Source organism: Triticum aestivum, chromosome 4D, assembly GCF_018294505.1.
Source record: "Triticum aestivum cultivar Chinese Spring chromosome 4D, IWGSC CS RefSeq v2.1, whole genome shotgun sequence".
Lineage (NCBI taxonomy): Eukaryota > Viridiplantae > Streptophyta > Magnoliopsida > Poales > Poaceae > Triticum > Triticum aestivum.
In genome coordinates this window covers 87,921,431-87,932,366 of record NC_057805.1, presented here as the reverse complement: position 1 = coordinate 87,932,366, position 10,936 = coordinate 87,921,431, and the positions used below count along the sequence as shown (strand labels likewise).

The 10,936-nt window shown below is 44.2% G+C and overlaps 1 long non-coding RNA gene across 2 annotated transcripts; it reads right to left on the bottom strand.

Annotated features, from left to right (window-relative positions):
• Positions 1 to 6,514: 6,514 nt before the first annotated feature.
• On the bottom strand, positions 6,515 to 10,823 carry LOC123096400 (uncharacterized). 2 transcript variants are annotated; one of them, XR_006446592.1, is made up of 5 exons: positions 10,293 to 10,823; positions 10,005 to 10,183; positions 9,063 to 9,327; positions 8,112 to 8,959; positions 6,515 to 6,861 (listed from the first exon to the last, which is right to left on the bottom strand). It is a non-coding gene; the product is annotated as an uncharacterized lncRNA (long non-coding RNA). The 2 variants fall into 2 exon arrangements; XR_006446591.1 differs by having other exon boundaries at positions 6,515 to 8,959; positions 10,293 to 10,743.
• Positions 10,824 to 10,936: the final 113 nt, after the last annotated feature.

Below are 10,936 nucleotides of genomic sequence, written 5' to 3'. Positions count from 1 at the left end.
GGCCAACGGGCCGGACATCCGGGGACCAGCCCGGAAATCCGGCCACTGGAGGTGCATTGGTGGCTTGCGCAGCAGAAGGGTTTTTTTTTCTTCAGGGCCCGGATGTCCGGCCACTGGACAGAGAAACAGGATGGGGAAGGATTTTTAAGGGGTCAACACATAGAATTGAATATAGACTCCGCCAAGGAGTTTTTAGAGATTTATATGGGTAGAAATCTCAGTCATCTATGGTCATACTAAGATAAAATAACCACCCAACCTAAATAAGTAATGAAAGGTTCACACAAACAAGGTACAAGCGGTGACCGAGGTCACCATGTTTGAGCATATGGACCATAGGACTGCAAAGATGTAGACTTTGGGCACATGGTCACGACTCCATCATATTAAAGCCCATAGTTCGAGAACCATGATACTTTGAGAGTGTTTGTTCTATTTATGCATTATGTAGAGTGAGAATATTCATGAATTGAATGTCTCCCCCTAAATATATGCCTACATCAAGACAAGACATTAAGTTCATGCACGAATGGGTACTAGATTTCACATAATATTGTCAAGCTCCAAGATACCAAGTTCACGCCTAAGTTGACAAAACCTTGCTTCATCCAATGGCTTGGTGAAAATATCTGCAGGTTGCTTATCTGTGCCAACATGAGCAATGTCAATATCACCCTTCTCCACATGATCTCTCAAGAAGTGATACCTGATATCAATATGCTTGGTGCGGGAATGATCTTTGGGGTTCTCAGCAATATTGATGGCACTTTCATTATCACATAGAAGAGGCACATGTCTATAGGTGATACCGTAATCCTTCAAAGTTTGCCTCATCCATAGTAATTGAGTTGCACAACTGGCGGTCGCAATGTATTCAGCTTCTGCGGTGGAGAGGGCAACACAATTTTGTTTCTTCGAGGACCAACTTACCAAGGAGCATCCAAGAAATTGGCATGCACCGGAGGTGGACTTACGATCCACCTTGTCACCAGCCCAATCCGCATCCGTGTATCCAATGAGATCAAACTTAACATCCTTGGGGTACCATAGTCCTAACTTTGGGGTGTGAACAAGGTATCTAAGAATATGCTTAACCGCCTTATGATGGCTTTCCATAGGGAAAGCTTGAAATCTAGCACACATGCATACACTAAACATGATGTCTGGTCTAGATGCACAAAGATAAAGCAACGAACCAATCATAGAGCGGTATCTAGATGGGTCGAAGGGGGTACCGTTTGAGTCTTCAGTGAGTACAATTTTGGTTGGCATGGGTGTCTTACATGGGCTAGCATTAGTCATGCCAAATTTCGCTAGGATATCCTTGAGGTATTTTGCTTGAGACAAGAAAATCCCTTCTTGAAATTGTTGAATTTGAAATCCGAGGAAGAACTTCAAATCCGTATTGAGTGACATTTGGCTTGTTCCCGGTTAGGAGCTCATATGGAGTCTTTTCCAATATCGTGCGGAGGAAGAGCCGGTTTGATGCATGACATGCAGTGTTGACGGCCTCGGCCCAAAAACTATGTGGCGACTTGTATTCATCCAACATGGACCTTGCCATCTCCACAAGGGTCCGGTTCTTCCTTTCTGCTACACCATTTTGTTGGGGAGTGTATGGAGCTGAATATTGATGCTCAATCCCTTCATCACTAAGGAACTCTTCCAAGGTGTAGTTCTTGAACTCGGATCCATTATCACTTCTTATTGCCAGAATTTCTTTGTCAAACTTGCGTTGTGCTTGCTTGGCAAAGTCAATGAAGGTGATCTTCGTCCCGTCCTTGGATTTGAGGAAGAAGACCCATGTATACCTTGAGTAATCATCCACAATGACAAGTCCATACTTTTTCCCACCAAGACTATCCCACGAAGGAGGCCTAAAGAGATCCACATGAAGGAGCTCCAAAGGCCTTGAAGTAGACACAATATTCTTGGGTGGGTGCTTTGATTGATATTGCTTCCCGGCTATGCATGCACTACACACACGATCTTTCTCAAAAGAGACATTTGTTAGTCCAAGGATGTGATTTCTCTTTAAGAGATCTTGAAGATTTCTCATGCCGACATGGGCTAGCCGGCGATGCCATAGCCACCCCTTATCGGCCTTGGCCATTAGACAAGTTGCATGGAATGTGCTCTCTTTCGAGAAATCAACCGTGTAAAGGTTGCCATCCAACTCTCCAACAAAGGCCACTTCGAGAGTATCTCTCTTAAAGACTTCCACATCCGTTAGTCCAAATAGTGTATCATAACCAACAGAAGCCAATTGACGAACAGAAAGCAAATGATATTTAAGGGATTGGACAAGCATGACATTTGCAAGAGACATGTCATTTGTGATAGCCACCTTACCCAAACCGAGTACCTGTCCTTTTGATCCTCCACCAAACATAATGCTCATAAATGGTTGAATAGCTTCCATGAAATTGTAGAGCAATTTGCTATCTCCAGTCATATGATTGGTACATCCACTATCAATCACCCATTTTACTCCACCGGAGAAGGCAACCTACACACAATTATTACTTGGTTAGAGGCACCCATTTTGCAATGGGACCTCTCACGTTAGTCACAAGGGTCTTAGGGACCCAAATAGCATAAAACCGAAATGCATTTCGAAGACCAACAAACTTTGCATAAACTTCTCCATCCTTACTCTTACGAAGTACATAGGATGGAGGCATGAACTCTTTTGGCTTGTTGAGAGTGGGCATGCCCCTTGTGGCCTTCCCACTAACAACCTTACCTTTCTCCTTGTGCCCTTCTCGTACAAAAGTTTCTTTTAGAGGGGTGGTGCACTTTTGAGAGGATGTCTTCTTCTTGCTTGTGCTCGGGTCAAACCCGAGTCCCTCTTTGGCAAACACCTCATTGTGTTGGCTCAACACCTCGTTAAGGTTCTTTTGCCCTTGAGCACATGTCATGAGCCCTTTCTCGATTTGAGCTTTGAGAAAGCGATTCTCCTCAAGAATAGATGCTAGATCACTACTAGAGTTAGTAGTACAAGCATCAACATTGATAATAGGAGAAGAGTAAGCCTTGGCTAGAGTTTCAAGATAAGTAAGCTTGAGTGTCTCAAAACTCTTTGTAAGAAGGGTGAGCTCTTCTTCCTTGGTCTTGAGGGACACGGATAGGAGCTCACAATCCTTAGAGAGAGAAGCATTAGACTTTACAAGCTTACTTTTATCATTCATCAACTCTTCGCAAGAGTCAATAGCCTTTTTCAAGGAGGCAAGATCTCTAGTATGAACATCAATGTTTGCACCAATTTTTAAGCATAGTTCATCATTGCGTGCTTCCTCATATTGGACTTTCCGCTCAAGGATTTCATATTTTTCCTTTTCCTCGGTGGCGAGGGTTTCGAGTTCCTTAATGGAAATGGTGTGCTTACTCACCATCTTCATAAGCATACAAAACATAGTGAGCTTCTTTCCTTTAAGGGAGCACATGAACTTATTTAGTTTAGCAAGCATAGGATCATTTATATCATCATCCTCATAACTATCCTCCGCATCAAGATACTCATCACTAGGAGTAGGAGGAGTGAAAAGAGGAGGGTTTGATCGTGGGGTTACCTTGACCTTGTCAGGAGAGTGTTGGTCCTCTCCATCTTCTACCACGGCCTTCGCCATGAGACACTTGTGAGCGTTGCCCTTGTAATCCTTCATGTAGTTGTAGGTGACAACTTCACCACTCTTGTTGACTAGCCTCAATGTGTTTTGAGAATCTTGAGCAACTCCGGCAACACCACTAACATCATCCGGATCGGATTCTTCTTGAGCAACCATTGCTTTCCCATCTCCCTTCTTGAGCTTGGAGTTCAAAGGATTTGGCAACTTCTTCTTGGGAAAGGTCTTGGTAAACCTTGGTTTATCTTCTCTCTTCTCATAAGGGCACTCGTTGGAGAAGTGGTTGGTTTCTTCACAGTTGTAGCATTTTCTTACTTTCTTCTTTTGAAACCTTCCCTTGAATTTTCTCGCGCTAAACTTCTTGACAAAGAGAGCCATGTCTTCATATGAAGGGCCCTCATCGGATTCAACCTCATCACCATCTTCTTCATCATCATCATCATCTTCTTCTTCACTTTGCTCATCTTCACATACATGCTTGGCCTTCAATGCAAGATTGATCTTCGACGATGGAGTACCATGCATGGCAAGATGTTTTGTAGCATTTGCCTTTGACTCTTCAAATAGTTGGAAAGTGGATATGATGTCATCTGTAGTCATTTCCTTGAAGGCATGGTGTTGTCTTATGTCCCATACCATCTGATGGTGATATGGAGCAAGAGCATGGAGCAACTTGTCCACAAGGAATCGCTTAGTCATGTTGAATCCATCTTGTGTCTTGTCACACTCACACGAATCAATATCAGCGGTGAGAGTCATGAGACGCTCAAGGAGTTGATTTGGAGTTTCACCTTTCTCCATACAAAAGTTTGCAATTCCCCCTTGGCAATTTCATATTGAGCACTCCGGAGGGTGGAGGTACCGGTCTTGGATCTTATAATACTTTCCCATAGTTCCTTGGCACTTGTGATGTGTATGAAAGGTCTCCTTTGCTTTTCAACCATACCTCTCCTTATACACATGATTGCAGTGTCATTGAGATTCTTGTCATAAATTTCTCTTGGTGTAGGATTCTTTGGATCAACCACATGGTAACCATACTCCAAGATCTCTATCATCTCATCGTTTCCATATCGAAGATGATCCTGCATAGCAACTCTCCATAAGGCAAAATCGGAAGTGGCATCAAGTAAAGGAGGTTTGCCTTGAGGGTTATATTTTGGTTTCTCAACTTGGGGTCTTGCATAAAGCCAAGGAACACTAGAGTGCTCATTGCTAGGAGGTTGTTGACCAAGTGACGGAGTAGGCACAGTTGGCCTCGAAGCCGCACCATCCGGAAGTGGTGCAAGCACCGTGGACAATGTGGCTATCCTCATTTGGACCAAGGCCTCGACAGAAGCATCATGCTCCTCTTTTTGCTTAGCAAGGGCCCGTTCCAGATCCTCAGAAGTAAAGGATTTGACTTCAGAGGAAGCCTCGCCTTTATCCTTCGGATCTGCAACACGGGGAGTCCCATCGGGGTTCATCTCGCTCTAGGGCGGTTAAGCCACAAGAATAGAGCACGAGGCTCTGATACCAATTGAAAGGATCGAGATGGACCTAGAGGGGGGGTGAATAGGTACAATTACAAATTTTAATTGTTACTTAGCAATTTTAGGCACTAATGCGGAATATGAGAGTGAGCCTAACAATTGCAACTATAGTACTAAGTGCTAAGCAAGATAAACAAGTAACACAAGTATGTAAGTAAACAAGCACAATATGATATAAGTAAGTGCTAAGAGACAAGTAACCACAAGTAGAGAGTTAGGTTTGGAATAACCACAACTCCGGGAGACGAGGATGTATGCCGATGTTCACTTCCTTGGAGGGAAGCTACGTCACCGTTAGAGAGGTGGATGTTACCACGAAGGCACACCAACGCCACGAAGGCTCACCCTATTCTCCCTTTGAGACAACACCACGAAGGCGTTTCTCAACCACTAGTGGTAGACCTTGGGGTGGTCTCCAAACCCTCACAAACTTTCCCGGGGGTAATCACAAAGGTCGATTCCTCTCCGAAAGACTCCTACCGCCTAGTAGTCTCCAACCTCCAAGAGTAATAAGAACGATGGGGAAAAGCTCAAGACTTGCTCAAATCATGAATTCCTTGGGTGCAAAGAAGGGGAAGGAGTGGATCTATCACTTGATCGGACAACTTCTCTCAAATGCTCTCAAATCCCTTGGGGATCTAAGATTTGGTGTGGAGGAGTGAGAGAGAGTGAGAGGTGTTCTAGGGTTTGTTCAAAGTGAATGGTCAACCCTCTCCCGTGGGGAAGAAGGGCTATATATAGTGTGAGCACAAATGTGGCCGTTATAGCATAAGTGAATGGGCAGGCCGGACATCCGGGCAGGGTGGCCGGACATCCGGGCTGCCTAGGCACAAGAAGAACATAGGAGAAGCCAGGAGAAAAACAGAGGGGTCGGACATCCGGAGCAAGGCCCGGACATCCGGTGACACGGGAAGGCCCGGACATTCGGGCGAAGCCCGGACATCCGGCAGCAACGTGCAAACCTACTGGAGTCGGGATGACAGGGAGCCGGACATCCGGGGAAAATACCGGACATCCGGCATGGCTGGGAGACCCGGACATCCGGGGTGCAGCCCGGACATCCGGCGTGAGCGTGCAGACTTACTGGTGTCTAAACATCAGTGACCCAGACATCCGGCAGGTAGCCCGGACATCCGGCATGGGAGCAAACAGAACATGTGCACAGAGTATTTTTGTGTGACCCTAAGTTTTTACTGAAGCAAGGAATTATTGTAACTTGAGCAAGTCTTTAACTAACCCTACCGATCCCCTCTTAATAGCGCGGGATCCTATACTCAAGAAACCAAATATCAAGTCAATTTTTATGCTTCATCCTTGAGTAAAATCACTTGTATGCCCTTGATCCACACACTTCGATGAGCCGGGGACTAACACCTGAGATTTACTTAACAACCATTGTTAGTCCCCTACATGTATATTGTCATCAACATCAAAACATAATGTAAGGGCATGATTGCACTTTCAACACAGAGCTCCATGACTTAGTTCTGCTACTACTACTGATAAAGATCCAATTACATGGTACAACCAACTACTACCAGTAAGGATTCAATCACGTAGTGCAACCAGGAAAAATTATTCATGCTAGTGAAACCTCGTTCCTATAGTTAGTCATACCAAAATAATAGAGTGCATTCGCTTAGCAATGTTAATTCAGCACATCATTTGTAGCCAAACCAAAGTTGCTTAATTAATGTTGACACCTGAACGAAAAAGAAAAAATTATAGTCAAACAGTAGCATAAAAGATTTTCAGGGAATTGGAGAAAGATGCAGAAACAAAGACAATGAAAAGACCATAATTTCTCATTATGCAGTGAGATGTGTGCATCGAAGTCATTTTTCATTGAGCTCTTCTGTTAGATGTTTAGAAATAAACTCAATCCGAAGAATGCCGGAATTCTGATGTACTGATGCAAAAGGTATGCACCCCAACACTAAATGACAGATTATATGAAGCCCAAGTCAGATGGAAATGTGAAGGTAAATTAGTTATTTAAATTTTGATACTAACTGATATGAGTCACACCTGTGGCAGTCAAGTGTTCTTATATTTTCAGAGGCACATGATAGTTAGATTAGATGCAAGGTTTTGTGCAATGCGTGAGATATATTTCAAGTCACAAACTAAAGTGAGTAACCGTCTGTTATTCAGCCATCCATATTCAGTTATCATGAGCCTATATATCTTCTAATGTAATAAATTCAGCATCACTGTCATCATGCTTAGTTATGCATTCTAATTCATAGTCGATTCAAAGACAATGGTGAGCAAACAAGGACACAACAAGAGCTATCCACATATATATTCTTCCAATATTAAGAGAGCTCTAGATGTACAATATGGCGAACTGTGACAACTAATTGGAGTGAACTCTTTGCCTCCACCTCCAGCTACCTAATTGTTGCTTCAGAGCACTCATACAATTGGAAACACCATACTTGTATCACACTTCATGCAGATTAGCATCAGAGAAGGCATGTCAATATCACAAGAAATAAATAATTACTAAATCAGCATTTAAATCTCTATACATCTCACTGATATAAGTTTAAGTTATGATAATATCTCAGCTTCATTCAGTCCAGGAACAATAGCTTTTTCCATCAAGCATCAATCAAACAATTTGTGAACAAGTAGCAAAGAATAAGAGTACCACATAGTGGACATATTCATTTACGTTGCTCGATTTAACATCATTGCAGGGCACCAATACAATAACAACTCAGGTTATGAGTGGGAGCCTCACTGAGTAAACATATTAGAAGATCATCTTGCAAGCATCATATAAAATAATATGGTCAGGTAGAAAAGTAACATAGAAAAGTACATGTACTTAGAGAGTTGAATTAATTTCTACGTCCATAGGATGACAAGGTCAAGGCTAATGATTTAACTACTGAAAGTAGGGGAAAATGCATCAGAGGTAAAAGGATCTCAAATTCACCTACACCTTTTGTGTTAGCATTTCCAATAGAGATGAAGTTGCAAAAGGGGACAGTTTTGGTGCATAAACCTCCATGGATGAATGCCATACTGTTCTCTATATAGCTGATAGAAAAGAATGTTGTCAGTTCTACAGGTTGGTTTTCTGAAAACAGAAAATAAAAGCTCATGGAGTGCCTAGTCATTTCAGGGGTGAACACTGAATTGCTTGACATTTCATAAAATAGGAGAACGATAGTCAGTGAGCTTCCTCCAGCTTGTAGATTGGTGAAACCAAGTTCCCCTTTGAAAACGTGAGAAAACAGAGAGGAGAGAATGACTGCTGCCCCCAGGTTAGGAGAATCATATGTGAAGTAAGGGGCGGAGATCACTGGTCTAGCAAGCAAACATAGATCCAACTAAGGTGCAAGCGAACGCGGCCCCGGCAATCCAAAGCCTTCTCACCAGGGGATTGGCCCCGTCGATTTGATGCCTGGGAGGCAAATCTTGGAGAAGGAACCACGAAGATGCCGAAAATGTGAGATGGAACACTGCTTGCCAGTTCTGATAGCCTATCAGCGACCGGCTGCCGATCTACAGCCTTGTGTCGTTGCGATTGGTAGTGGGTCGTCGTCCATATCAACGGAGATGTGCTGGCAATGCCACGAGGCTTAGGGAGATTGAGGGAAGGGCATGGTGGAGGAGCAATGTGCTTGTGGGAAAGCCAGTGTATTGTGTGCCCATGTGTCGGAGACAGCGAGTGGGTGTGTTGCTCACGATGCTCAGCTATGTACCAACCATTGCCTTTGAGCGGAGCAACCTTATTAATGCAGGGCAGTCATGGCACGATCTACTGTTCTCCACCCCAGCTTTACCCTGCAAAACCATATCCAGACAAGCACAGACGGGTCAGGTTCCATAAACCCCAAGAGCAAACCAAAATTAATACAATTAATCCATGATGGGTACAAATGCGTACCGCACAGCCGCAAACAATTTCCTGCATGCATTTTGTCCTCTCCACATTCAGTATACTCTTCCTGTATCTTATTCCAAATCCCTTCTCCCACGAGTAGAGATTGGAAAAATCATAGGCCTCCCCGAGTGTGTCAAAGCTTGTACCCAGTGCAAGCATGATTACAATGTCGCCCGGTTTGTCAGCGAACCCCCATATTGCCTTCTCAAGAGTGTTGGTTCGCCTAGGGCAAGGTGCCCTTCCTGGAGCAGCAGCTCCAATCCTAACCCTACAATATGATAAATCAACCTGTCATCTACTTTCATTTTTTCACCAGTCATGAACCCAAGGATTCTGTCCAAATTAAGCTTGATTATTTCAAAGCTTTTCCAACTGAATTCTGGTATTTATTCGTTCATATCACAATCAAGCATCACAAAAAAAACATAGTTATGCCCTCTTTTTTATTCATCTAGTCCCTACTAGCAGCTCTAGCACTGGTTTCCACTTAATTTATATATAACAAGTTTAATTTCTCTACGAGTTTCATTTTTCTGAATTTTGTAAGTGAAATCTCTTGCACAACTAACCAACCTATCTGCAACTCAGTTAATTCAATTCATAATTCACCTGAAAACAGTGTACAATCAAAAACAGACTGCCACTGCTGTGCCTTTTGTTTTAGCATTTAAGTATGTAAATACAAGTTTTCAGCTCAATTTTGCAGTCAAGCATCCACACTGCTATGCTTTCTGTTAATCATGAGTGGGTCATAGTATCTTCAGAACTGGCTAGGACCAAAGCACACATAGCTTTCGGGAAAATCTGTATATAACTATTCTAATTTCTCCAGGATCTACCTATTCCTATTTTTTGTAAGATCTGCAAGTCAGTTCATGCGACCCCAAGTACACCTAAAATCATATAAAAAGTCTTCAATCCAAACACCAGTAGCCAATAGATTACCTGCGAGTCCAGCCTGCTCACATGCTTGCGGCTCAGCATCCCCATCCGTTGCGAGCCCGCCTTCCGCCACACACATCTGCCTATCGGCGCTGGCTGTCGCCATGGGGGTAGCTCTGCAGTCCCTATCGCCACCGCGGGGTAGTGCAGCGGCTCCATTGGAAGCTCCTTCTCGTTGACATCTACCATCACGGCGGTCCCGCATCGGCCAAAACTTGGATCAAGAAACAGAACCCTTGCAAATCCACAAGCAGAAAAATACGCAATCAGGATTCGGGGGAGGGGGGTTACCTCCTAATGGGCTGCATCAGGAACTCCATACGGATAGCGCCGCCGTGTATTCCTTCCCCCACCGATCTCCGGTGCTCAGGGTTTCGCCAGGCGTCAATGGAGATCCAAACAAGTGTGGCAAGCGGTGGGAGACAGCTCCGCCTTAGTCTCACTTGTCATTTACTAGCCTGCGCACCGCCGCCTGCCGGAAATCCAACTACTTCCTGAGCTACGGGTCAGGAGAAGAACACGGTCCCGAGCCACGGCTCTGATGACCTCCCGTCACGGCGGGATCTGCGCGCTCCGTCACCGGCGCGGCGTACGTCATATCCCTCTACCGTATTTCCCGTTCTCCCGATTAAAAAACGATCGACTGGTTCCCTCGGTAATTTAACGCTACACATCCCGATGACATGTCCGCCGCCCAGATACCGCGAGCACCTGTGCTCGCGACCAGAACAACCGCGTCCACCATAATTGTGGTTTTACTTTTGCAAGTAGCGTGTGCATCTGCAGCAACCAATGAACACCCAAACACCAAGAAACACAAGAATGCGAGGCAAAATCAAACCAATGACTGGATCGAATGAAACCCAACAACACAAGAAGAGTGGTGGTGTCGCCTTTTCGAAGAAACCAATGAAAATGATTGAGTGCACCACCAT